Genomic DNA, 27073 nt, shown 5'->3' on the forward strand with positions numbered 1-27073 from the left:
CCACTCTAGTATTCTTGCCTGGAGAATCCCATGGACGGAGGAGCCTGGCAGGCTGCAGTCCATAGGGGTGCAAAGAGTTGGACATGACTGAGTGACTAACACTTTTTTGGGGGTGATTCTGCAGCACGTTGATGTTTGAGAACCACTGGTGTTGAAGAACACAGTGATAGTGGCAAAGGTTGGCTTGGGGTGTTGTAACACTGCTTCTCCCCCAAACTTCCTGTTCCTGTAAATTCTTCTTGCTTTGCTATGGAAATTTGATGTTTTCTCAGTCTTCCGTGAAGTCCTGTAACAAACACCCTAGCTCTGACTTCCCACTATGTTACCACCCGCCTTGGTCTCTTTTATGTGGAAATTCTGAGGCCACTAGTGGATGTATATAAACATGATTTTCAGGTGTTAGTTGGACGCTTGCTTGTTTGTGAAAGGAAGTGATTTTCTGCTTGGCCAGCCAGGGCCTCATTTGTCAGAATACTGCTAAGGTAACTCCAAACCACAGCTCCTCCGCCTTCCTGTCTCCAGCAAGGGTCTGATGGAGGCTTTCCCCAGTGCGGCCCTGCTGTAGCCAGGATCCCCTCACCCACGCTAGCAGTATAAGCTTGCTCCTTCTCTCTTGTGTGTCTGATTAATCAGGCCATGGTTCAACAGCCTGTAGTTGAGAATTCCTACTCTGAGATCCAGGATCCAACCCTGATATCAGACAGATAAGCTTGGCTTGTGCGTGGGTGTGTGTGTTAGTTGCTGAATCGTGTCTTCCCCTCTGCGACCCATGGACTGTAGCCCACCAGGCTCCTGTGTCCATGGGATTCTCCAGGCAAGACTGTTGGAGGGGGTTGTCATGCTTTCCTCCGGGGAACTTCCTGACCCGGGGATAGAACCCTGGTCTCCTGCATTGCAGGCAGATTCTTTACAATCTGAGCCACCAGGGAAGATGCCTTTTTGTGGGAGGAGGGTCCATTGTTTCCATCAGACTGGAAAAGATCTGTGAGGCATCCCACTGCCCCCCCCCCCAAAAAAAAAACCGGCTTGCTCTAGCTGTTTTTGAATAAAAGTTTTAAGAAATCCTTTTAAGATTTGTAGCCAACTGAGGTGGAAGACCTTCTGTGGGGTTGGCAGTCACACTTCAGCCTGCTCTGCAGGCTCCTCAGGTGTGCTGTGTACATAAGTGGAGGAAGACTGGTTCTCTTGCTCCAGTGGTTTCAGGGATCATGTGTTTAAAAAAGTCGATTCTGTGAGGCATACAGAGCAAGAGGGGTGTTGTCCCTGTTTACATCAGTGACACTGAGGGTGAGAGAAAAGCATGAAACTGTCATCACTCGGTTTACTGGCATCTGAAGGCATTGGACTCCCCTCCCCTCCGCTTCTAAATACACTTGGATGATGCCTGGAGAAATCTCAGAAGTTCATTGTGGATAAAGGGCCGATTGTTCACCTTGCACCCAACATCCTCATTCCTCTCCAAAGGGAATGGATCATGTTAAAACCGGATTTTGTTTTTGGTTGTTCCTCATTTTAGCAATTTTGAAACGAAATTTTATGGATATAATCTCCCCACCTCACAATCAAATAAATGCAGACCCCAGCCCCCTCTTCTTTTCTCCTCCATGCATATCACAGAGAATCCTATCCGATCATATTTTTCAGCATGTTGGATCAAGAGAGTGTAAGTCATTGTCAGCTTGTAGCATCACCTCATTTTCATTAGATTGTTCTTTGGGTTTCAAAGACTAGTGCCCTTGTAACTTACATTATACAGCCTTAAAATTGCACATAAAAGTTTGCTATGGAAGAGTAGCAAATGTAAGATAGATGGAAAAGGTTAAGGGGAAAACGGTGCTAAGAGCTTCTCACAAATGAATTCTCATCATAAAAGCCCAGTGATATCTCCAAGTGACAAATTAACTTGAGGCTGTGCTTTGCATTTTTAAGTAATGTGTGGTAGGATAATTCCATTTGTGTTCAAGCCAGAGGTCAATGCCTCACTTATTCAACTTGTGCTTTTTGTCTTACAGTGTAGAAAAGAGAGCTGGCTATGTGGGTATTTAATTTACTTTGATTTTGCAAATGCAGTGTATCATGATTCAGTCAGTACTGAGATTCTAGGGGTTAAGGCGGGCCGCCTTATAGAAGGTGTCTGTGCTGAGGGCTTGGGGCCAGCATATTTTCTGAAAGGAATATTGTGCTTAGAATTAGAACACTTCCTAAAATGATTCTTGTTCTGGCTGGGACTATGCTTTCGGTTTAGTGGGGCCACTTGAAAGGACATCAGGATGTCAGTTATTTATTTCACTTCCCTGTCATGAGTGGGTAGAGAAGATATTTGTGAGTGGTATGGTGGTTCTTTCTGTCAGCAAGTTAGAGGTTCTATTACAAAAATTAACTTTGAACAGTGACTCTGTATTTCTATCAAGAATATGCATATTGATGTCATTTAGACTCTTTGGGAGAAATATAAAATACCTATATAAATTTTAGCATTTGTACATTTGTGATTTCTTGAACAGTAATGGGAATAAAGAGAAAGGAGTTCCTCCCCTGACTTCCTAGTCTGTTTACTGAAACCCAAGGGATCATGTGAAAACTCTTTATTCTTCAAGCTGTTGGTGTCAGAATTAGAAGTTTATTTTATTTTACAAGCTTCCTTGTATGTTATTTATTTTTTCTTTCACTGAAGGATAGTTGAGTTATAATATTACATTAGTTGTAGGTATACAACATGCTGATTCAATGTTTTTATGTTACGTACTATATGAAAAAAGGTTTAATTTTCTAGCCCAAATCAGAAAAAAAGCACTTCAGAATGAAATTAATCCAAAGTAGTCCCTTGATAGTTGGCATTATTTAGGCAAGATGAAATGTGGCTGCTATATGTGTACTAATAATAACATTTGAAGAGCAGTTCACAGATGTAAAGAGTTTTCATGTGTATCACACCATTTCTAAACAATGGAGGTGGGTATGGCCATGCCCGTTTTGCAAATGAAAAACAGCAAGATTATGTATATCTTCCAAGGCTACCAGCAGAGTCAGGACTCAGAAGCACACATTTTGAATCCAGGTCTTCTTTTATGTTTGCATTTTTAGTTTTTTTTATTGAAGTATAGTTGATATCGAACTGTAAATTGACTCAGTTATACACATACACACAGGTACACACACACACACACACACACACACACACACATTCTTTTTCCAGATTTTTTCCATTATAGATTATTATAAGATATTGAACATAGCTCTCTGTGCTAGAAGTAGATCCCTGTCATTTTATCTATTTTATAAATAGTAGTCTGTATCTGTTAATCGAAAACTCCTAATTTACCCCTCCCCCTTTCCGGTTTGTTTGCCATAGTTTGTTTTCTATGTCTGTGTGTTTATTTCTGTTTTGTATCATTTTTCAGATTCCACATAAAGTGATATCATGTATTATTTGTCTTTCTCTGACTGACTTCAGTTAGTATGATAATCTCTGTGTCCGTCCCTGTTGTTGCAGATGCCATGATTTCATTCATTTTCTATGTGAGAATAAACATTCCGTTGTGTATGTGTACCACCTTGTCTTTATCTGTCTATCTGTCAGCGGACATTCAGGTTGTTCCCATGTCTTGGCTACTGTAAATAGTGCTGTTATGAACACTGGGGAGAGTGTATCTTTTTGGGTTAGGGTTTTCTCCTGATATATGCCCTGAAATGGTATTTCTGGTTCATATGGTAATTCTACTTTTAGTTTTTTAAGGAACCTCCATACTGTTCTCCATAGTGGCTGCACCAATTTACATTCTCACCAACAGTGTGAAAGGGTTCTCTTTTCTCCACACTCTCTCCAACATGTATTATTTGCAGGCTTTTTGATGATGCCATTCTGACCTGTGTGAGGTGATACCTCATTGAGGTTTTGATTTGCATTTCTCTAACAGTTAGTGGTGTTGAACATCTTTTCATGTGCCTGTTGGCCATCTGTATGATTTCTTTGGAGAAATGATTTCTTAAGTCTTCTGCCTATGTTTTGATTGGGCTGTTTTTGTTGTTGTTGTTTTTGGGTTGTATGAGCTGTTTGTATATTTTGGACATTAAGCCCCTGTCCATGACATTCTTTGCAAATATTTTCTCCCATTCTGTAGGTTGCCTTTTAGTTTTATTTATGGTTTCCTTTGCTGTGCAAAAGCCTGAAAGTTTAATTAGGTCCCATTTGTTTATTTTTGTTTCTGTTTCCATTACTCTAGGAGATGGGTCCAAAAAAATATTGCAGTGACTTATGTTAAAGAGTGTTCTGCCTGTGTTTTTTCTCAAGTAGTTTTGTAGTATCCAGTCTTACATTTAGGTCTTAAATCCATTTTAAGTTCAGTTTTGTATATGGTATTAGATAATGTTCTAATTTCATTCTTTTACATGTGATTGTCTAGTTTTCCCAGCACCTTTTATTGAGGAGACTGTCTTTTCTCTTATTTTATATTCTTGTCTCCTTTGTCATGGATTAATTGACCGTAAGTGAGTGAGTTTATTTCTGGGCTTTCTATCCGATTCCATTGAACTGTATGTCTTTTTTGGTGCCAGTACCATACTGTTTTGATTATAGTAGCTTTATAGTATAGTCTGAAGTCAGGGAGTGTGATTCCTCCAATGCCGTTCTCCTTTCTCAAGATTGATTTGGCTCTTTGAGGCCTTTGTGTTTCCATACAAATAAAAAAATTTTTTGTTCCCATTCTGTGAAAAATGCCACTGATAATTTGGTAGGAATTGCATTGAATCTGTAGATTGCTTGGGTAGTATAGTCATTTTAACAATTTTGATTCTTCCAGTCTAAGACAAGTATATCTTTCCATCTGTTTGTATGGTCTTTAAGTGAGATTTAAACATTTAAATGTTTTCTTAATTTTTCTTTCTGATATTTAATGTTAATGCATAGAAATGCAACAGGTTTCTCTGTATTAATTTTGTATCCTGCAACTTTACTGAACTCATTGATGAGATTTAGTATTTTTCTGGTGGCAACTTTAGGATTTTCTGTGTATAGCATACTGTAAATGGTGACAGTTTTTTTTTCTTCCTTTCCAGTTTGGGTTCCTTTTATTTCCTTTTCTTCTCTTATTGCAGTGGCTAGGACTTCCAAAACTATTAATATGTTGAATAAAAGTGGCAAGACTGGATAAGCTCATCTCATTTCTGATCTTAGAGGAAATGCTTTCAGCTTTTTACCACTGAGAGTGATGTTTGCTGTAGGTTTGTCATATATGGCTTTTATTATGTTGAGGTAGGTTCTCTCTATGCTCACTTTCTAGAGAGTTTTATCATAAGTGGATATTGAGTACCATGGACAGAGAAGCCTGGTGGGTCATGGTGCATAGGGTTGCAAAGAATTGGACATGACTGAAGCGACTTAGCAGGCACACATGCACATTGATTTGCAGATATTGAAAAACCCTTGCATTCCTGGGATAAATTCTAATCGAGGATGGTGTATGATCTTTTTAACATATTGTCGCATTAAGTTTGCTAGTATTTTATTGAGGATTTTTGTTTATTTCCTTGGTTGTGTTGGGTCTTAGTTTTGGCCAGTGGGATCTTTGATGTGTCGTGTGGGATCTTTTGCTGCGGCACTGGGACTCTCTAGGTGTGGCATTTGGGCTCAGTTGCTCCATGGCATGTAGGATTTTGGGCTTCCCTGGTGGTTCAGATGGTAAAGAATCTGCCTGTGATGTGGGAGACCTGGGTTCGATTCCTGGGTTGGGGATATCCCATGGAGGAGGGCATGGCCACGCACTCCAGTGTTCTTGCCTGGAGAATTCCATGGACAGAGGAGCCTGGCAGGCTGCAGTCCACGGGGTCGCAAGAGTCGGATCCCTGAGGGACTAGGCACAGCACAGCGTGTAGGATCTTGGTTCCCTGCCCACGGACTGCACGGCAGGGCAGATTTGTAACCACTGAATTGTCAGAAAAGCCCCCTTGTTGAGGAATTTTGCATCTATATTCATCAGTAGTATTGGCCTGTAGTTCTCTTTTTTTGTGATCTCCTTGTCTGGTTTTGGTATCAGGGTGATGGTAGTCTCATAGAATGAGTTTGGGAGTGTTCCTTCTGTAGATTCTTGGAATAGTTTCAGAAAGATGGGTGTTGACTCTTCTCTAAATGTTTGATAGAATTCGCCTGTGAAGCCATCTGTTCCTGAACTTTTGTTTGTTGGGAGTTTTAAAAGTACTGATTTAGTTTGAATACTGGTAATAAGTCTTCATATTTTCTGTTTCTCACTGCTTCAGTCTTGGCAGATTGTCCTCTTCTAAGAATTTGTCAGTTTCTTCCAAGATGTCTATTTCATTGATGTATAATTGATTGTAGTAGTCTCTTCTGATCCTTTATATTTCTGTGGTGTTGGTTGTAACTTTTCCTTTTTCGTATTTGATTTGATTGATTTGAGCACTCCCTTTTATTCTAGATAAGTCTGGCTAAAGGTTTATCAGTTTTTTCTTTTCAAAGAACCAGGTTTTTGTTTCTTTGATGTTTTCTGTCGTTTTTTAAAATTTATTTATTTGTTTTAATTGGAGGATAATCACTTTACCGGATTGTGGTGGTTTTTGCCATGCACTGGCATGAACCAGCCATGGGTGCACATGTGTCCCCTGGCCCCCCCCCACCTCCCGCCCCCTCCCATCCCTCTGGGTGGTCCCAGTGCACCGGCTTGGAGGGCCCTGTTCCATGCCCCAACCTGGGACTGCTCATCTGTGTCACATATGTCATATACATGTCTCAGTGCTATTCTCTCTCAAAGTCTCTTATTTCATTTATTTCTGCTCTGATCTTTATGCTTTCTTTCCTTCTGCTAACTTTGGGTTTTGTTTATTTCCTCTTTCTCTAGTTGCTGTAAGTGTAAGGTTAGGTTGTCTGAGATTGTTTCCTGAGGTAAGCTTATATTGCTATGAACTTTCCTCTTAGAGCTGCTTTTGCTGCATAGAATTAGATGGGGTAATTAATAGTAATATCTTTGCCTTCTGCATTCTTCTACTAAAGTTCTCTTTTTCTTCTTTGGTCTGTTGCCACATTGCCCTTTTACTTTAGGATTTTAATTTGTGAGATGAAGACACTGGGCATGATTTTCTCCTGCATTGCAGGCAGATTCTTTACCAACTGAGCTATCAGGGAAGCCCTTTATTATAGATAATTGCCTCAAATGCTGGCTAGTGTGGACTTGACCTTTCAAAGTGCAAGGCCAAAGATCACATTTTTAGTTGTGTGGGATTTTTTGTTGCTTTGATCTCAGAGGAATCAATGGATGCAGGTATCGAGAAGACTAAGGGAGATGAGGGCAGGTGGGTGGTCAGGAGCTCTGGGCCATGTTCCAGCCAGTCCCTCAACTCATGGTAGTGTCTTACATTTCTTGGAAGAAGCAGAATAGATTCAAATACCCGAGGCTGGGAGCAAAGCAGGCCTCTATACTTCCTCAAAGTTCAAGTTCCTTTTAACTCTGAATGTCTCCTGGGATCATTCTTTTAAAAAACACTTTATAGTATTTTTTCCCATAAGGATGAAACCCCAGCACTCTAAATTCATGCTCCCTACTGTGGGACCTAGTATTATAGAATCTGTTTGCCTCTAAATAAAGAAATAAAGTGAGTTTCGACAGCATGTCAGTCAGCTGTCCCAGAAACTACTCAGAAGTTAATGGGTGTTTTGAGGTTGTGTATTCACCTGTCTGGAGAGTTGAGGACTCTACATATTTCGAGTTAGGAAATAAATACCTATGTGATTACATGGCTTATTGTTTATTGTAAAACATATCACCTTATGTTAGAGTCCAGTGACTCATGATCTGACTTCAGAATACTTTTGCCTCAATAATTTTAAAAGCCTTTTTCCTGCCATTTGGCTTTTAACATGTGTTCAGGCCATGCCTTTCTTTCGGTACCTTTCTAATTGAGATGAAATTTGCATAACACAAATGCTGTGAATATTTTTTTGTCAAGAGAATTTAAGAAAGGTTAATTGACTCAGCACTTGGTGTACTGTTTTGAATTCAGTAGCTGATAGGCCAGGATGATACATAAAGCCAGGTCCATGCCTTGCAGGAGACCACGGCCACCAAGGAGGGTGAAAACACAAACAGACAATGGCAGAGACAGGTACAGCGTTCCCTGGGGCTGCCGGGGGTGTTGACTGCACACTCCTTTCTGAGCCCGCCTCTGAAGACGGTGGGTCTTTTCTCTTGCTCAGTATTTTTGTAGTGACTTGTCTCACTTCTTTGTCTTAATGTTTTCAGTTAGAGCTTTCATATGAAAGTTAGAATTTTGTCAGCTACTTCATGCTTCTCAATATTTCTTGCTTCTGTGATTCAAAGACAGAAATGTGAGTGGTAATGCTTGATGTTAGTCTGTTTGTTAGAATTATAAAACATGCAGTTGATATAAAACTGGATATAAAAATGTATTTTTGAATGTGGGACTATGAATTTGGGATTCTACCAAGTGTGTTTTTCCTGCAAGTGTGTGGCAAGACTGTTGGCCAATAAAATCCAGGTCTATTTGCTTACTTAAGCCTAAAGTATATTGCATATATTTTAATTTTTATTGTATGTTTCACCCTCATTGCCTTAAAAAACCCAAGCCGAAAAACTATACTTCCTGTTTTCTTTGCTTTGAAGTATCCTGAAACTTCAAATCTCTTCTCTCTCTTTTTTTTTGTTACTTAAATCTCTTGTGTGTTTGAAAATGATAACAGCAGTGCCTTTTTCTTTTATACTGGTAAATGGACAATATTTATAGAGATCCCTAGAAGTCATAGAGAAAGGACTAAGTGAACTTTGGAATGCAATATGAATATATTATTTTCTTATATTAAGCTGAGTTTTATTAAGGTGAATTCTTCTCAATACTAGTCTTTTTTAAAAAGTCACGTACTGTCCATTCGGCCGCCCTGGGTCTTGGTCGCTGCGTGCAGGCTGTCTGCAGTTGCGGGCAGGCTGCTCTTGAGTTGCGGTGCGCGGGCTTCTCACTGCAGAGCGTGGGCTCTGGGCGGGCAGGCCCGTGCTTGTGGCTTGCCGCCTTTTTAGTCGTCTTGGAACTTGCGGAGTCTTCCCAGACCAGGGGCCCCCGCATTGGCAGATGGATTCCTAACCACCGGACTACCAGGGAAGTTCAACACTACTCTTTTTTAAATTTAAAGACTTTAGTCTTCTTTTAAAATAATTACTCCCTCACTTCTCTGATTTTACACATTACATTACTCAAGCACACAGGGACTCAAACAAAGAAGTTGAATGCCAGTGTCTGAAAGTGAAAGTCTCTCAGTCATGTACGGCTCTTTGCGACCCCATCCTTGGAATTCTCCAGGCCAGAATACTGGAGTGACTAGCTGTTCCCTTCCCCAGGGGATCTTCCCAACCCAGGGATCGAACTCAGGTCACCTGCATTGCAAGTGGATGCTTTACCAGCTGAGCCAACAGGGAAGCCAAATAGTTTAAAATAGTTATTCTGTTTAAATTCCCTCACTTCTCTATTTTTAGGCATTTCTAAACTGGTACAACTGTCATTTTCTTTTTTATTTTATAGAGTATGGTATCTTTGAAATGTTAGTTAAAAAAAAAAAATCTCTCCAAAGTTTCTTCCTTGATCCATGAAATGTAAGAACTGACTTCAGTTAACTTCACTTTAATACTCATATTTTAGTAAAATCTTGCAACATGTTGCTCAAGTGCTAGAAAATAATATTTTTAGCTCAAATTTTAAACCTTAACTGAAGTTTTATTTAACCTTTCTCTTTGTGAATAGCTTAAAGGGCACACTTATAAGGTTACAATTTACAGTTTTACAGAAAGATCTTTTTTCTTCCCTTCATTATCTTGACAGCCGAGAAAGTCAAGGGAACAGTCAACAGACTGGTCTAATGGGAATTTGTTCCGTGTACTGGAATTTGCTTCCTCCTTGGTATGAGAGCTCGTGTTTGTGGCCTACAAAGTGACGTTGTGTTAAAATGTGAAAGACGGGTGTTTACTCTGGCCTTGTCCAAGGTGAGAGTTTGAGATAGGAGAACTGCGCTCTGTATAGGAGAGAACAGGAAACTTGATGGATCTGTCGGTTTTGTCCCCTGTCATTGAAACCAGAGACTCAGTGAAGGAGATATAATTTCCCAGCTTAATACAGCCTTAAAATCTTTTTCTTTTGGTTGATGTATTTTAAGCAGTTGAATACATTTTCCATAAATTTTACTGCCTTCCATTTATCTTTGAATAGAAGCCAGCAGAGAGATATTTAGAAGGTTATGCACAACAATAAAACGAACTGTTAAAAAAGTCCTTTTGTGGCATTCCTCAAGTGTGTGCTGGTAGAAAAATTACTGTCATTTGATAGTGGAATGTTGGAAATGATTTTATTTACTATTTAGAAATAACACAAATGAGCCTTGCTTTTTCAGTTCACAGGTTCAAAACATTTAGTTATGCCTCACTAGCTCAAATCTTTGTTCATTACACTGTATAGTGATGGAATTAAATGTGACACATTGCAATGTTGGATCAGCCCCACAGATTTAAAATACAGGGTTTGATTGAATGCTGGAAAAAAAATAAAAAAGAAAGATACTGTTTAATGTCAGAAATGAATTCTGAAATTTTGTTTTCAGCTTAAAGTTGGTTCAAGAAAGTATCCCAATGATGGCAGAGGAAAAAGATTATAAAGAATATTTGATTATAGGTTGCCCTGTTGAAACAAAAAGAGAGTCTTAGGCTTTGAAGGAACAAATAATTTTTCTTTCTTTTTTTCAATTTTAAGTACATATACATTTTTTAATTGAAAAAAAAGTTTTTATTTATTTAGCTGTGCTGGATCTTAGTTGTGGGTACTTGGGATCTTTGATTTTCATTGTGGCATGGAGCTTCCCTCCTAGCTCAATTGATAAAGAATCTGCCTGTAATGCAGGAGACCTGGGTTTGATTCCTGCATCGGGGAAGATCTCCTGGAGAAGCAAATGGCAACCTCCTCCAGTATTCTTGACTGGAGAATTTTATGGACAGAGGAGCCTGGTGGGCTACAGTCCGTGAGGTTGCAAGAGGCGGACACAACTTAGCGACTAAACCACCATCACCATGCAGGGTCTTTAGATTAGATGTTTAGATTAGATTGCAACATGGGACTGAACCTGGGCCCCCTGCATTGTAAGTGTGGAGTTTTAGCCACCGAACCACCAAGGAAGTCCCGAGCAAATAATTTTTCAAAGCCAGGCTCTTGGTATCTGCATTGGCCATAATATGGCTAGTTCCTGGCAGAGTGTGCTTCTAGTACTTATGTCTGCCAGCTTCAGTAGTACACACATGTTCAATGACCATTTGGCCTTGAAACATCCAGTTTTATCCTCTGGCTACCCAAGGACATGTGTGGATGAAGGTCAGAGCCTTGGAATGCTTGCTGTGAGGCTCACAGGTGTTGAGAGAGGAGAGCTGCCTTAATATAATGACTGTATTTTCCAGGGAATTCTTTAGAGGCCGCTGTCTTTTTTTTAAAGATTTTAGTAATGTATTTTATTTAACCTAGTCTGTCCAAAGTGGTGTTTTTCCAACATGTAATCAGTATGGACATACTGTTGGTGACTTCCCTGGTGGTCCAGTGGCTAAGACTACACGTTCCCGATGCAGGGGGCCTGGGTTCCATGCCTGGTCAGAGAACTAGATCCCATAGGCTGCAACTAAGAAGTCACACACTGCAACTGAAGAACCTGCAGGCTGCGATAAAAGATGCCATGTGCTGCGACCCGGCGCAGCCAAATACATATTTTTAAAATGAACATATTATTAATGAGATCTTTTGCATTCTCTATTCATACTCCGTCTTTGAACTCTGGTAAAGATTTTATATTTAAAGCACCTCTATATTTGAATGCCCACTTTTCACCAGACATGCTTGATCTCTGTTGAGGTTGCATAAAATGTATAGTTGAAAAAGTAGTTTCACATCCAAGTTGTTCTAGTAACTGAATCAGTATCAATTTTAGACTTCAATTAATTAAAATGAAGTAAGCTTCCAGTCCCTTAGTCGTAGAAGCCACATTCCAAGTTTCAGCAACCTTGCACGGTTAGAGGTGACCTTGTGGGACAGTGTAGGGTTGGAGATTACCCCTTTGGGCTCCAGAACCCGTCTGTGGAGGCCATCTCCTAGTTCTCTTGCTTACTTAATTCATTTGGTACAGGGCTGTCTCTCAATGGCGTCTCTAACTTGCACTTTATTTTTATAATACTATTTTTTTGGCCATGCCCGCAGCAACTAGGATCTTAGTTCTCTGACCAGAGATTAAACCTGTGCCCCCTGCATGGGAAGCATGGAGTCTTAACCACTGGATTGCCAGGGAAGTCCCATAAATTGTACTTCAGTGTTCATAAGATATGTGAGCATTTTCTGTGACCTAAAATCACCTGTCATTTAAGGGTAAAGGGTAGGGAGTTGGAAGTTTGACTTGGGTTTCAGTCCTAGCTCTGCCACTGTATGGTTTGACTTCATCTCTTTAAGCTTCAGCTTTCTTGTCTATAAAATGAGTGTTCAATTGTTCATTCATCTGTTTGTTCCTTCATTCAACAAATATTAAGTAATTTCTGAGTGCCAGGCTAATCCTCGGTGCTGGAAAATGAACAGTGAGCAAAGCAATGCTCTCCTGCTCTCTGTGGAGCTTACATGCTACTGGGGAGATGGAATATAAAATAATAGAAGTGAAATATAATATGCTAGATGGTGACGGTTGCTACAGAGAAAAATAGAACGGGTTCAGGGATAGAGGGACAAGATAGGAAGGTGATTCCTGTCTGTTTTGCACAGTAGACAGTAGACAGAGAGGGCCTCTGTGTGGAGGTGCCGTGTCAGCAGAGATGCACATGACAAGGGGAAGGGTATTTGAGGATTCCTGGGGATAGATGGACTCAGGGAGCAGCAAGTCTGGCAGGCACTGCATAAGAGGGAGAGCAGCGGGGAGAGCGGGGTTACATGGTGCCAGCGCACGCCTCTTGGGGAGGCTTAGAAGATGGGGTGAGATGACCTTTGATATGCATTTTGCACTGAAAGAACAAAATGCCCTAACAAGTGAGGATTGTTGTAGGAATGCAGAAGGGTTCAGCAGTACAAAACTTATTGAAGATATTCATCATCTTGTTAAACATAAATAGAAAAAAATCATGCGATCATTTTTATAGAAAAGGCATGTGATAAAATTCAATATTGATTACTGATTTCTTTTTTAAAACCCTCAAAATGTAATAGGAAAATATCCTTAGTAAAATACGTTCTTCTCAACCTAAAAACCATCTCAAGCTTAACAGGAAATTAGTGACCATTAAAATCAGAAAGAAAAGAAAGATATCTACTGTTTTCACTCTTCATTAATGGTATTTTGGAATCACAAGTTAATGCAGGTGAATAATAGAATGAAAAAGAAGTTCAAGAGGTTTGATGAATAGGAATACATGACTAGAATACTCCATGGACTCAAATGAAAAATTAACTATACGGAGTAATCATATTTATAAATGTGCCTGAATGTCAAAATATGTCAGCATTCATACCTTTTGGATATACTAGTAACTAGTTTAAATGTTCAGTTCAGTTCATTCGCTCAGTCATGTCCGACTCTTTGCCACTCCATGGACTGCACACCAGGCTTCCCTGTTCATCACCAACTCCTGGAGCTTGCTCAAACTCATGTCCATCAAGTTGGTGATGCCATCCAACCAACCATGTCATCCTCTGTCGTCCCCTTCTCCTCCTGCCTCCAATCTTTCCCAGCATCAGGGTCTTCCCAGTGAGTCAGTTCTTCGCATCAGGTGGCCATAGTATTGGAGTTTCAGCTTCAACATCAGTCTTTCCAATGAACACCCAGCACTGATCTCCTTTAGGATGAACTGGTTGGATATCCTTGCAGTCCAAGGGACTCTCAAGAGTCTTCTCCAACACCACAGTTCAAAAGCATCAATTTTTCGGTGCTCAGCTTTCTTTATGGTCCAACTCTCACATCCATACATGACCACTGGAAAAACCATAGCCTTGACTAGACGGACCTTTGTCACCAAAGGTGTGACAAAGGTCTGGTGCTTTTTAATATGCTGTCTAGACTTGTCATACCTTTTCTTCCAAGGAGCAAGTGTCTTCTAATTTCATGACTGCAGTCACCATCTGCAGTGATTTTTGGAGCCCCCAAAAATAAAGTCTCTCACTGTTTCCATTGTTTCCCCATCTATTTGCCATGAAGTGACAGGACCAAATGCCATGATCTTCGTTTTTTGAATGTTGAGTTTTAAGCCAGCTTTTTCACTCTCCTCTTTCACTTTCATCAAGAGATTCTTTAGTGCTTCGCTTTCTGCCATATTTCTCCTGACAATCTTGATTCCAGCTTGACATTTTGCATGATGTACTCTGCATATAAGTTAAATGGAGTGACATTATACAGCATTGATGTACTCCTTTCTCAGTTTGGAATCAATCCGTTGTTCCTTGTCTGGTTCTAAATGTTGCTTCTTGACCTGCATACAGATTTCTCAGGAGGCAGATTACGTGGTCCGGTATTCCCATCTCTTTTAAGAGTTTTCCACACTTGGTTGTGATCCACACAGTTCAAGGTTTTAGCATAGTCAGTGAAGCAGAAGTAGATGTTTTTTTTGAATTCTCTTGCTTTTTCTTTGATCCAGTGGTTGTTGGCAGTTTGATCTCTGGTTCCTCTGCCTTTTCTAAATTCAGCTTGTACATCGGAAAGTTCTCAGTTCAACATGCTGTTGAAGCCTAGCTTGAAGGATTTTGAGCATACCTTGCTGGAATGTGAAATGAGTGCAGTTGTGCAGTAGTTTGAACATTCTTTCGCATTGCCTTTCTTGGGATTGGAATGAAAACTGACCTTTTCTAGTCCCATGGTCACTGCTTAGTTTTCCAAATTTGCTGGTTTGTTGAGTTCAGCAGTTTAATAGCATCATCTTTTAGGATTTGCAGTAGCTCAACTGCAATACCATCACCTCCACTGGCTTTGTTCATAGTGATGCTTCCTAAGGCCACTTGACTTCACATTCCAGGATGTCTGGCTCTAGATGAGTGATCACACCATCATAGTTATCTGGGTCATTAGAATCTTTTTTGTTTAGTTCTTCTGTGTATTCTTGCCACCTCTTCTTAATCTCTTCTGCTTCTGTGAGGTCCATACTGTTTCTGTCCTTTATTGTGCCCATCTTTGCATGAAATATTCCCTTGGTATCTCTAATTTTCTTTAAGAGATCTCTAGTCTTTCCCATTCTATTGTTTTCCTCTGTTTCTTTGCATTGATCTTTGAAGAAGGCTTTCTTATCTCTCCTTGCTATTCTTTGGAATTCTGCATTCAAATGGGTATATCTTTCTTTCCTTTCCTCCTTTGCTTTTTGCTTCTCTTCTCTTCCCAGCTATTTGTAAGGCCTCCTCAGACAGCCATTTTGCCTGTTTGCATTTCTTTTTCTTGGGGATGGTCTTGATCACTGCCTCCTGGTGATCACCAGTGACACCACTGGTGACATTGGTACAATGTCACCAACCTTTGTCCATAGTTCTCCAGGCACTCTGTCTATCAGAAATCTAATCCCTTGAATCTATTTGTCACTTCCACTGTATAATCATAAGGGATTTGATAAAGGTCATACCTGAATGAGACAGTGGTTTCCCTACATTCTTTAATTTAAGTCTGAATTTGGCAATAAGGAGTTCATGATCTGAGCTACAGTCAGCTCCAGGTCTTATTTTTGCTGACTATATAGAGCTTCTCCATCTTTGGCTGCAAAGAATATAATCAGTCTGATTTTGGTATTGACCATCTGGTAATGTCCATGTGTAGAGTTTAAATGGGTTTAAATGTAGTGGAAGAAAAAACAATTACCATAAAAAAGTATTAAATACCTAAGAATAACTTAAGAAATATGTAAGATATGTATTAAGGTATTGAAAAATGCTCCTGAAGGGGATACATAAATGATATGAGGCCTGTCATATTCTGGAATATAGGGATGCTGGTTCTCCTTAAATTAATGTGTATGTTTAATGCAATTCCACTAAAAATAACAACAAGATTTTTCAGGGGCTAAACACCCTTATTCTGTGCTCATATGGAAAAATAAGTAAGCATGAACAAGTCAGCCATTTCTGAGAAGAGCTTAAAACATTCTGCAAGATTATAATAATTGAAACATTTGTATTACTAAATGTCATGTTTAGTATATGACAGAAGATGCCATTTCAAGTTAATTGGAGAAAGATGCTCTGTTCAATAAATAGTGGTCAGATAACCAAGGTGGCCATCTGGGATGGGGAAAGAAAAGGCTATTTAGAACAGTATCTCAAGTGTTAAGCAAAATTGATCTATGTTAAACAGAAACTTTAAAAATATTTTATGGAATAAAGCATGAGAAAGTTATTTTATAATCTTGGAGTACATATGGCCTTGCTAAGTAAGAGAGAAAAAAGAGAAGCCATAAAAGAAATTGATAAACTTGATTACTTTAAAAAACTAACAGAAAAATGTCCTGCATAAAGGAAGACTAAGATAATTGGGAGAAAATTTTTGCCTGTCATACTGCAAAGGGACTAATTTCCCTAGTGAAGAGTTTCTACAGATCCATAAGAACAATTTCAACAACCCAGTAGAAAAATGGACAAAGGATACCAATAGTCTAAAGGAAGAAAAGTAATGGTGTCTTTCATCTTCTTGAGAAGATGCTTAACCTGCTCATTTTAAGAGATATGCACATTACAACTAAACTGAGGAACCATTTATCACTGTTTGATGGGCAAAGATTAAGAAATTGTGTAACCTATTCTGTAGAGAGAATGAGTGCAAAACAATAGTCTCTTTTGTGGGCAATTTGTCAAAATTTATAGTATGCAGAGGGCTTCCCAGATGGCTCAGTGATGAAGAATCCACCTGCCAAGCAGGAGATACTGGTTCGATCTCTGGGTTGGGAAGATCCCCTGGAAAAGGAAATGGTATCCCACTCCAGTATTCTTGCCTGGGAAATCCCATGGACCGAGGAGTCTGGTGATCTTGAAAAAGCGTTGGATGTGACTTAGTAACGAAACAACAACAGTAGTATGAAAAAACTCATATTCCTTGACTCAGAACTCCAGCCCTAGAAATTTATCCTAGATAAGTGTACAAATCCATTCCTCTAGATATTCATACATTCATATATACTATGCGTGTATCCTACATATACATATGTGTTACATGCATGAGAAAGTGATTTATGTACAGAGATACTTATTGTAGTAGTGTTTATAAAATGGCTAAAGTTTAGAAACAACCAAAATGTTCTTCCATGGGAGACTGAGTTAATACATTGCCTTAATAGCTGCTGTTAGAAAACTGTGCAGTTTACATTAGAAAACTGTGTAGTCGTATAAAAAAATACCAGTGAATCTCTTTATGTATCATTTTGGAAACATTGCCAGCATATGCTATTTGGTGAAAAATGCAAGGTGCAGAACAGTGTATATGATATGTTCATTTATTTGTTAAAAATGTTTTGCTCATTTATGAATAGGTACAGTCTCTGGGAGGTATAATTTGAATTTGAATATATCCTACCCCTTCTCAAAAAAATTGCTTTTAGCACAGTGCCTTGCACTTAGCACTTCCTACTTGATGGTGGTAGTTATTTTCATTGTAGTCACAGGGTTCCTTTACCTCAAAAGTTGATTTTTCACACTTGGGTCTGGAAGAGCAAGCCATTCTCACTATAAATACTGCTTAATGAGTGTCATTGTTATCCATCAAAAATGATCTGTGTGCTTTCTGAAGGATGCTTCTTGGAGGATGTCAGTACAGGACCTGCAAACCAAAGATGGCAAAGAAGATTGGGAAGCGTATTAAATAAAACTAAGTGGGCTTCTTTTTTTAGGCCTTCTTAGAGCCTTAATAAACTTAACAATAATGCACTTTGTGAATATTCTAGAGGGATATTTCAGAATATAAGTGAAGCAAATGAAGTGCAAGTCACTCCATCGGGTCCGACCCTTTGTGACCCCATGTACTGTAGCCCGTGTACTGGGCTCCCCGTCCATGAAATTCTTCAAGATACTGGAGTGAGTAACCATTCCGTTTTCCAGGGTATCTTCCTGGCCCAGGGTTGAACGCAGGTCTTCCTCATTGCAGGCAGATTCTTTGCTATGTGAACCCCCAGGGAAGCCCAATATCAAGAGGGATGTTTTAGAATGTAGCATTTTCCAAATCTACTTGAATACAACAACAACCACTACTTTTTTTTTTAGAAACAGGAGTAGTTGTTGTGGGAAATATCACTTTAATACTTAGATTTCGATTTTGTTCACCTTTCTTCTTCATTTTGACCATTCTTCATTCATTTCTAAGATACCTGCAGTCTCTTTCTGTCTGCTCTTCCTCCTCTGTGATGTGATGTTCACTCATTCATTTTGTGGTTGGGACCTTCCCAAAGCATTCAAATAACACTGCGTTTCTTGAGTGAAGAAGAGAATCTATATAATTAGTGTAAAATCTCAGGAATCAATTGGATGGAAATTGAAGATTAAAGCTTCATTTGATTGAGCTTCCCACAAAGCTTTAAAAATGTTGCGGTTTGGAGAAAGGAATGAAATGGACTTAATGGGTAGGTAGTTGAGGAATTGTAAGTTTAATATAGAGAAGATATGGGTTCTCCTCTGTCTTCCCTGTTGACCAGCATTTAATTTTGAACACGTCGCCTACCTTGTGCATGGTGAGTCTCTTCAGTCGTGTCCGAGTCTTTGCGACCCCATAGACTGTAGCCCACAGGCTCCTCTGTCCATGGGATTCTCCAGGCAAGAATATTGGAGTGGGTTGCTATGCCGTCCTCCAGGGTTTCTTCCCAACCCAGGGGTTGAACCTGCCTTTCTGTGTCTCCTGCATTGTCTGACAGTTTCTTTACCACTAGCACCACCTGGGAAGCCCTGTTCCGTATCTTTGTTGCTGCTGCTGCTAAGTCGATTCAGTCGTGTCCGACTGTGTGACCCCATAGACGGCAGCCCACCAGGCTCCACTGTCCCTGGGATTCTCCAGGCAAGAACACTGGAGTGGGTTGCCATTTCCTTCTCCAATGTGTGAAAGTGAAACGTGAAAGTGAAGTCGCTCAGTTGTATCCGACTCTTTGTGACCCCATGGGCCGCAGCGTACCAGGCTCCTCCGTCCATGGGATTTTCTAGGCAGGAGTACTGGAGTGGGTGGCCATTGCCTTCTCCGCTACCTTTACTGTGTTTTATTTTTGTCACCTATAAAATTCAGGGATTGGGCTTAGGTCCATCCATTTTAAGAGTCTTGAATTATTATTAATATGCTTGAGTGGAATCAGGGAAGATTGTGGGCCTCAGTAGAACATTTTGTTCTTATCTGCAACTTTTCAAATAACCTGTCTCAGTTCAGCTCTTTTGGAGAATGAAATTATTCAATAATCAGCTCATCGTCAACACTATGAATTTGAAAACTTCTTGAATTCTTTGAGGCTTGTACTTGATTGATTGATTTGTTAATTACTCTGGAGGAAAGCACTTGATTATAGCACGGGTCAATTAATCCAGTGCTATGGAAAAATCCACACCTCCTGTAAAAACGCCCCTCTGCATTCACTTTGCCGATACAGGGAGAAATCTGTGATGTGGCCGTTAATTATCTTCCCCTCTCCGCCCACAACATGCACAGCATTCATCTGGTGGTTTGCTGTGCTTTTGTGCACTCCCCACCCATTAGCAGATTTCTGAACTCAGCGCAGTAGAGGTCTGAATTCACTGAATTTATGCCATCTGCAAATGAGGTTTAAACGTTGTCCCTGTTTTGAAATTAGGGAAATGACATAGCCATTGCATAGAAGGATTATGAACCTGAATTTGATTTTGTTAAGTGAAGGTAGAATGTTTTGTTAGAAGAAAAGCACTTGCCTGGGCAGAGATTTGGGTGTGACTCAATTGTGAACTGCCAACTCCTCACCCCCTTATTAGCAAGAGGTATATTTTGTTTTTAACGGAAGTGACAAGGAGAGAGTTATAAAGACCCAGTGAATTTTAAGAGAGCCCTTTCAATTTACTTTAATTCCATTTAACCTTGCTTTCCATGTTATCCTGTGCATTACTCTCAAGGAACTCAGCTTCCTTTGAAGTCTCAAAGCGTGGCTGCTGGCGGAATCCTGCTGGTAAAATATAAGTGATTCTCAGTAAGCCCTTCCTGATACATAGGGATGCCTTGCTGCCCAAGTAAAAGCATATGTGTGTGAGTGCCTATAAAAGAGTGAAAGGGCAGAATGTATGGTAATAGATACTGAAGTGGGAGGAGTATTTCTCATGAATTAGAGATGCCCTTTCATAATTCAAGAGCCACAGAATGAGAAAAGGCTTGACATCACCTGAGAAGCATCTGGAAGCAATCTGTAATTCTTAAGAGGCAGTAGGAGAGCCTGTCTCTCTCCAGTATGTGATAATAAAACAGTTCATGTTGGATTATGGAAGAAGTAGAATTCTCTCTTACTTGTAAGTCATTAAAATGGCTTGAGATTAAATGTCCAGAGATTTGATTATGGATTATACTTTGAGGTCATAGGTGCTTAATATCGGAGTCGAGTGAAAAAGGCAGATTTGAAGGTACTGAAGAAATTTTAATGTGAAGAATTTGTTTATTTGCATGTAAAGTGTTATCCCTTGCCTCTCAGGCCCTATACACACATTTTCTGTGCCCAGGCATTACCACCACTGTATCCAGTTTTGAATACTTCGGTCACATTGAGGTCCCTCTCTTCATCTTTATCCCTTTCACGAAGCATGTTTATAAGAAACGACTTCCAAGCCTTTGAGGTCAAACATACACACAAAACCTCTTATAGTGACTTCTAGGGAACCATCTTTTAATATACTGGACTGTTACAGAAAAATTATGTTAATGAGTGGTGCGTCCTTATTACACAGAGATTTTGAAAAGAGCTGGTATATTTGTTATACCAGTCAGTCCTAAAGGAAATCAACTCTGAATATTCATTGGAATGACTGATGCTGAAGCTCCAGTACTTTGGCCATCTGATGCAAAGAGCCGACTCATTGGAAAAGACCCTGATCCTGGGAAAGATTGAAGGCAGGAGAAGGGGATGACAGAGGACAAGATGGTTGGATGGCATCATCAGCTCAATGGACATGAGTTTGCACAAACTCTGGGAGATAATGATGAACAGGGAAGCCTGGTGTGCTGAAGTCCATGGGGTCGCAAAGAGTTGGAATCGATTTAGCGGCTGAACAACATTTGTTGTACTGAAATTGTGTAGTGTTGTTTCAAGGGGGCCTCTGAAGGGCTTACACTATTACAGTCCTTTATGTTTCAGTGTAGAAAAGAATTCAGCAAGAGACAAAGTGATAGATAAGGAAGTGATTTATTAGAATAGAACACTTTGTGAGGTTTGCAAGCATGTGGGCAAGAAATGCCACACCCTAAAAACTTACTGGGCTACGGTTTTATAATCAAAGGAAAAGTGGGGAGGGGGAGAAGAGCTTCTTTGTCCTGCTTGGGTAGACATCATGCTTCCATCATCAGCTCCTCCTCCAGGCTGGGCAGGGGAGTTTTCTTGTCCCTACATGGTCAAGCTAGGTCCACAAATTATTGTTTTTTATGTGTGCAGAGAGTATGTCCTAGGGATCATTAACTTAATGAGCTCACTGGGCAGGATGTGAGGTTTATGCCACCATTGTTATATTGTTCTGGGGCATGTCTCATGCTTCTGTTGCATGGTTGTGTGTTAAGCAAGCCTGCTTGGTTTTGTGGGTAAGCAGGCCTTCTCTCTTGAGTAATCATTAACTTACAGGGGTCTCTCATATTTTTTCTACTTATAGTCCCCTAGTGGGATTAACTGTTTAATCACCTACTTTGTCCCTTTACTCTGTCCCTATCAGTACTAGATTCTGACTTGAGTTGCTCACCTTAACCCATTTAAAGTTGGGGAAATACTTCTAATTATATTAGGAAAAATTGCTTCCTGTTTCTTGCTTTGCATTGGTGATTGTGATCATATGGAATTACAAGATTGTATTCTGTGTTTTCTTTCTTCTTTATATTATAAGTGATGTTTTCCCCACTTTATTAAAATTCAAATTTTTCTGATGGTTGACAAAACTGTGTAAATTAGGTCATTTTGTCAAATTTACTTAACTCTTCTTTCCCAGTTATTGGGCACTTGATATGGTTCCTATGCTTAAAATTTACATATAGTATCTATTGCTTTGTTAAAATGTGTTTTTTTCCTTGGTCATTTTTCTCTGGCTTCCACCTGTTCTCACCTAGAATAGCATCCTCTTTCACTTTGTTTAGCATTCACATTAGCTTCCCTGGTGGCTCAGACGGTAAAGCGTCTGCCTGCAATGCAGGAGACCCGGGTTCAATCCCTGGGTCAGGAAGATCTTCTGGAGAAGGAAATGGCAACCCACCCCAGTATTCTTGCCTGGAAAATTCCATGGATGGAGGAGCCTGGTAGGCCACAGTCCATGGGGTCGCAAAGAGTCGGACACGACTGAGCGACTTCACTTCCTTTTTGCCTTTTGAGGTCTCTGTGCTTGGGGTTAGTCTCTTTGCTGTACTCTCTAGGACACCTCTCAGTTATGTTCTCTGTACTGTTTGTCTCAGGTCGGACAATTTCCAAGCTTCCTTTTTTCTGGGAACCCAGGCCCCCTGTACTAGAAGCACTGCATCTTAGCCAGTGTATCACCAGGGAAGTCCCTTCTCAGCCTCCTTCGAGCTCACATTTTTCTGAATGTACAGTCAGGAGGCCATGTGACTGTGCTATGAAGCACCTTCCCAGGCAGGCGTGATCGCATGAGATCTGTGTCTGAAACCAGAGTTCACTTTGCCCATGGGATGGCAAAAAATTGAACTTTCAACTGTCAATATTTGAATAGGTCAGAGGTGCCAGGGAATATTTGGTGAATATCACACCTTTAAAGAGAAGCAGGCTATGAAGTTTCTTGCTCTTTTATATTTGTTCTCATTATAATGTTATGTTGCTGCTGCACGAATATGGGTTTATTTAGTTCCACATTTTTTTTTCTCTTCTAAAAGAAGTGTATAATTACTTACCATCTCTTGGAGGGCAGAAGAATCCTTCTCTCCTTTCTGCTGCCCAGTGGGAGTCTGTCATATTTGGCTAGCACTCAGACTTCTAAATAAAGATTCAATTTTTGCTTATAACTTAAAAAAAAGAAAAATAAGTACAATCTGAGGCAGAGCCATTCAGTGCCCAACAAATGGTGGTGCTGGGAGGGGAGAAAACCTAGGGGAAATTTGATTGGGTTTTTATAGTTTATTGATGACTGTGGGTCTCTCTCTCTTTTTTTTTAGTTGTTTTCTATAGATTTTGGAAATATTCTTCTGGGAGTTGCAAGCAGTGCCAAGTGTTGGAAAAATCTTTTCTGCTCTTCCGATAGAGGGAGTGAGCAAACATAATCTAGCAGAAGTCTGGTAAAGAGAGCAATCACAGGTAATGTCTTTTCTTGTTACTACTGATGTGTGTTCAGTAACGTTCAGTAAAAAATTAAAGAAAAATAAGCCTACTTGAATTTACACAACATCCAAGTGCTGACAGAAGAAAAACACACAACGTGAGAGTTTTGAATTAAGTTTTATTCTGGGACCTTACTGAAGACTATAGCCCGGGAGACAGCCTCTCAGATACCTCTGAGGAGGTGCTCCAGAGAAGTAAGGGAGGAGCCACGATGTGTAGGCGTGTTGAGCTTTAAAAAAAACCGAAACAAAACCGTGTAGTCAAACATCAAAAGATAACTGCTAATCTCAGAAATAAACTTGGCAAGTTAATGATTTTAGTGCCTTTTTACTTACAGGAAGATGCAAGAATCTGGGCTCAATGAAATTATTTGTTAGATATGCATCTTCATTATCTAGGGCCGCATCCAGAGCACAGGGTGCTTCCTGTTTTCCTCTGTCCTGAATCCCCTTGGGGCGTACCATCAGTGGGAGTGGGGGTGCTTCAGTGGCTGACGGCTTGGTCCTTGTTTACTGGAATGACAGGCAATATCCCTTGTCCACAGAGGTGAACATTATTTTGTTCAAAGCAGTCTTTCTGAGAAATTGCATTCTCTCCTCTACTCAAAACATTAAAAAAAATTTATTTATTTGACTACGTTGGCTGTTAGTTCCCACATGTGAACTCTTGGTTACACCTGTGGGATCAAACACAGCTCCCTGCATTAGGAGTGTGGCATCTTAACCACTGGACCACCAGGGAAGTCCCAAAGGTTTTTTTTTCCTTTGGGAACTGCATCTAAATCCTCTGGTGGCATTCTTTTAAGCATCCTATTTTCTGTGGTGGCAAATGTAAATCCTCAGAGGGTGTTTTGGGAAGTAGTCTAAATTTCTTCAGAGCTATGGAATCTGGGAAGTTCTAATTTTGATCAAAAACCAGAAGGAGGAATAATGTAATGAAACCAGTTTCTGTCTATATAATTTGTATGTGTGTTTGAAGTCTTATACACTGTATTGAAAGTTACTTCTAAAAAAAGGTGACTCTGAGCTTCAAACAGTCGTATAATAGTATTGTTATTAGACTTGTAGCTTACAGAGAAGCATATGCTGTTTATGTATGTAAATGTTGCTATTCTTTCTTATTAAAATTGATCAATTTGTCAGTTGTTTATCAAGTTGAATAAGATGAGATTTAATTTCCTTGTAAGATATACTTCTAAGGCTCTGTACTTTGCATCTTATTGGAAGTGAGTTTTGCGTTGTTTCTTAAAGTGTTGCTATAGTACTTGTAGAAAATGCACAATGAAAATTCCAATTAGTAAGAGTAGGTGCCAAATCTAGTGCTAGGGGGAAGAGTTTGGGAACCTGCATTTTGCAAGTGACTACCACCCAAGATGGACCCTGCCAATGCAATGAAAGCATCCTTCCACCTAATCTCTGTATTTTTGGATTTAAAGGCATTGCAATCACCTTGATTTTTGCTTTGAATAAAACAGTGCTAGTCTGTTTAGTATACTGTTTTGACACAGGGTTATGTTCTCAAGTGGGCTTCCCTGGTGTCTCAGCTGGTAAAGAATCCGCCTGCAGTGCAGGAGACCTGGATTGGATCCCTGGGTGGGGAAGATCCCCTGGACGAGGGAACAGCTGCCCACTCCAGAATTCTTGCCTGGAGAATTCCATGGACTGTGTAGTCTATGGGGTCGCAAAGAGCCGGACGCGACTGAGCAATTTTCACTTATGTTCTCAAGTTGCATGTTGTTAGATCACATTACTGTTATTTGAACTTTATGTCTCAATTTAAAATGAGTATATTTTTCCTTGGATGCAAATGGATAAATTTGTTTTTGACATCTAGTTGCCAAATACTAAGTTTTATGAAGTATCTTCTTGGTTAGCTGGTGAGTTGCACCTCAGATATCTTATTCAGCTCATGGTAAAGAGTAACAGGATAGGTCTTAGAGGCTTCTGGAGTCTGTGCTTTGCTACTGTAGCATCCAGTTCAGCATTATTCAGTAAACATTGTGATGAAAGCTTTGCCGTGCAACTTATGGTTCAGACAGACCAAATCTTTTCTTTATAGTACTCCAAGATTTTATGAAGATCTTTGAATCCCTCAAATGAAAGAAAGTATTGATATTAAATACTAGACTTTGATAGGATATTTTCATTGCCATGCACATTCATTAGTAATCCTTCCTATGAAGTTATTAATTTTATAGAAAGTAAGCTTTGTGTATAAAGTGTGTTATATTTTAGATATCTTCAATCTAAAAAATTTATTTATAAACATTATAAATCATTTATTTGTAGCTTTTATTTATAAATAGGCATATTTCTTTTCTTTTTTCTTTTTTTATAAATTTATTCATTTTAATTGGAGGCTAATTACTTTACAGTGTTGTAGTGGTTTTGCCATACATTGCCATGAATCAGCCAGGGGTGTACATATGTTCCCCATCCTGAACCCCCCTCCCACCTCCCTCCCCATCCCATCCCTGAGGGTCATCCCAGTGCACCAGCCCCAAGCACCCCGTCTCATGCATCAAACCTGGACTTGCGATTCATTTCACATATGATAATTTACATGTTTCAATGCCATTCTCCCATATCATCCCACCCTCGCCCTAATAAATCATTTATTTGTAGTATTTATTTATAAATAGACATACTTCATAAATTTATTGATATTATAAATAAATATTGAAATATTTTTAGGTATTTTATTTTCAGATTATTCCTTTACTTTAAAAGACACAGTATTATATCCTTCTATGTATGTTAATATTAAGAGACAGTATATTTTATGTAAGATAAAAATGACTATAGATTTATAAGTTAAGGCCATTATAAGAAAATATTTCATTGTTTATACTTAAAAATTGTGTTAAAACACACAATACAAAATTTACCATTTGAACAATTTTTAAGTATATAGTTCCAGTATTATAAGTATATTCACATTGTTGTGCAACCAGTTTCCATAACGAAACTCTATAGCCATTAAACAACTGTTCATTCTCCTCACCCCCTGCACCTGGCAACCGCCATTCTTTTTTTTTGTCTCTGTTAGTTTAACTGTTCTATGTGCCTCATGGAAGTGGATTCATACAGTATTTGTCTTCTTGTGACAGACTCATTTTACTTAGAGTTATGTTCTCACAGTTCATCCATTTGTTAGAATTTCCTTCCTTTTTAAGGGTGAGTAATATTTCTTACACACACACACACACACACACACACACACATACATACATACATTACATTTTGTTTATCCATTCATTCATTAATGGACATCTGGGTTGCTTCAACCTTTTAAATGTTATGAATAAGCTACTTGTACATGGGTGTGTAAATAATCCGTTTGCATTCCTGCTTTCTGGAATGTTTTGGATGCATATCTCAGAGTGGAATAGCAGAGTCATATATTAATTCTATCTTTGATTTTTTGAAGGACCACCTTACTGTTTTCCACAGCAGCCAAGCCATTTTATACTTCTACTAGAAGTACGCAAGCATTCCAGTTTCTCCATATCCTCACCATTTTTTTTTTTTGTTTTTGTTCTGATGATGATAAGCCATCCTGATGTGTATGAAGTGCTAGCTCATGGTTTTGATTTG

General features: G+C 39.5%; 1 protein-coding gene across 5 annotated transcripts in view; it reads left to right on the top strand.

The window, feature by feature from the left end:
- The window catches only part of FHIP1A (FHF complex subunit HOOK interacting protein 1A), a 297893-nt gene that overhangs the window by 51999 nt on the left and 218821 nt on the right, over positions 1-27073 (top strand). For 4 of the 5 annotated variants that reach the window (XM_065904697.1, XM_065904699.1, XM_065904698.1 and 1 more), the window contains exon 2: positions 23315-23453. The exons of the other annotated variant lie outside the window; for it this stretch is intronic. The gene's annotated coding sequence lies outside the window, so the exon portion shown is untranslated. The remainder of the gene's footprint in view (positions 1-23314; positions 23454-27073) is intronic. 5 annotated transcript variants of the gene reach the window in all.

This window comes from Muntiacus reevesi, chromosome 13 (genome assembly GCF_963930625.1).
Source record: "Muntiacus reevesi chromosome 13, mMunRee1.1, whole genome shotgun sequence".
NCBI classification, from domain to species: Eukaryota; Metazoa; Chordata; class Mammalia; order Artiodactyla; family Cervidae; genus Muntiacus; species Muntiacus reevesi.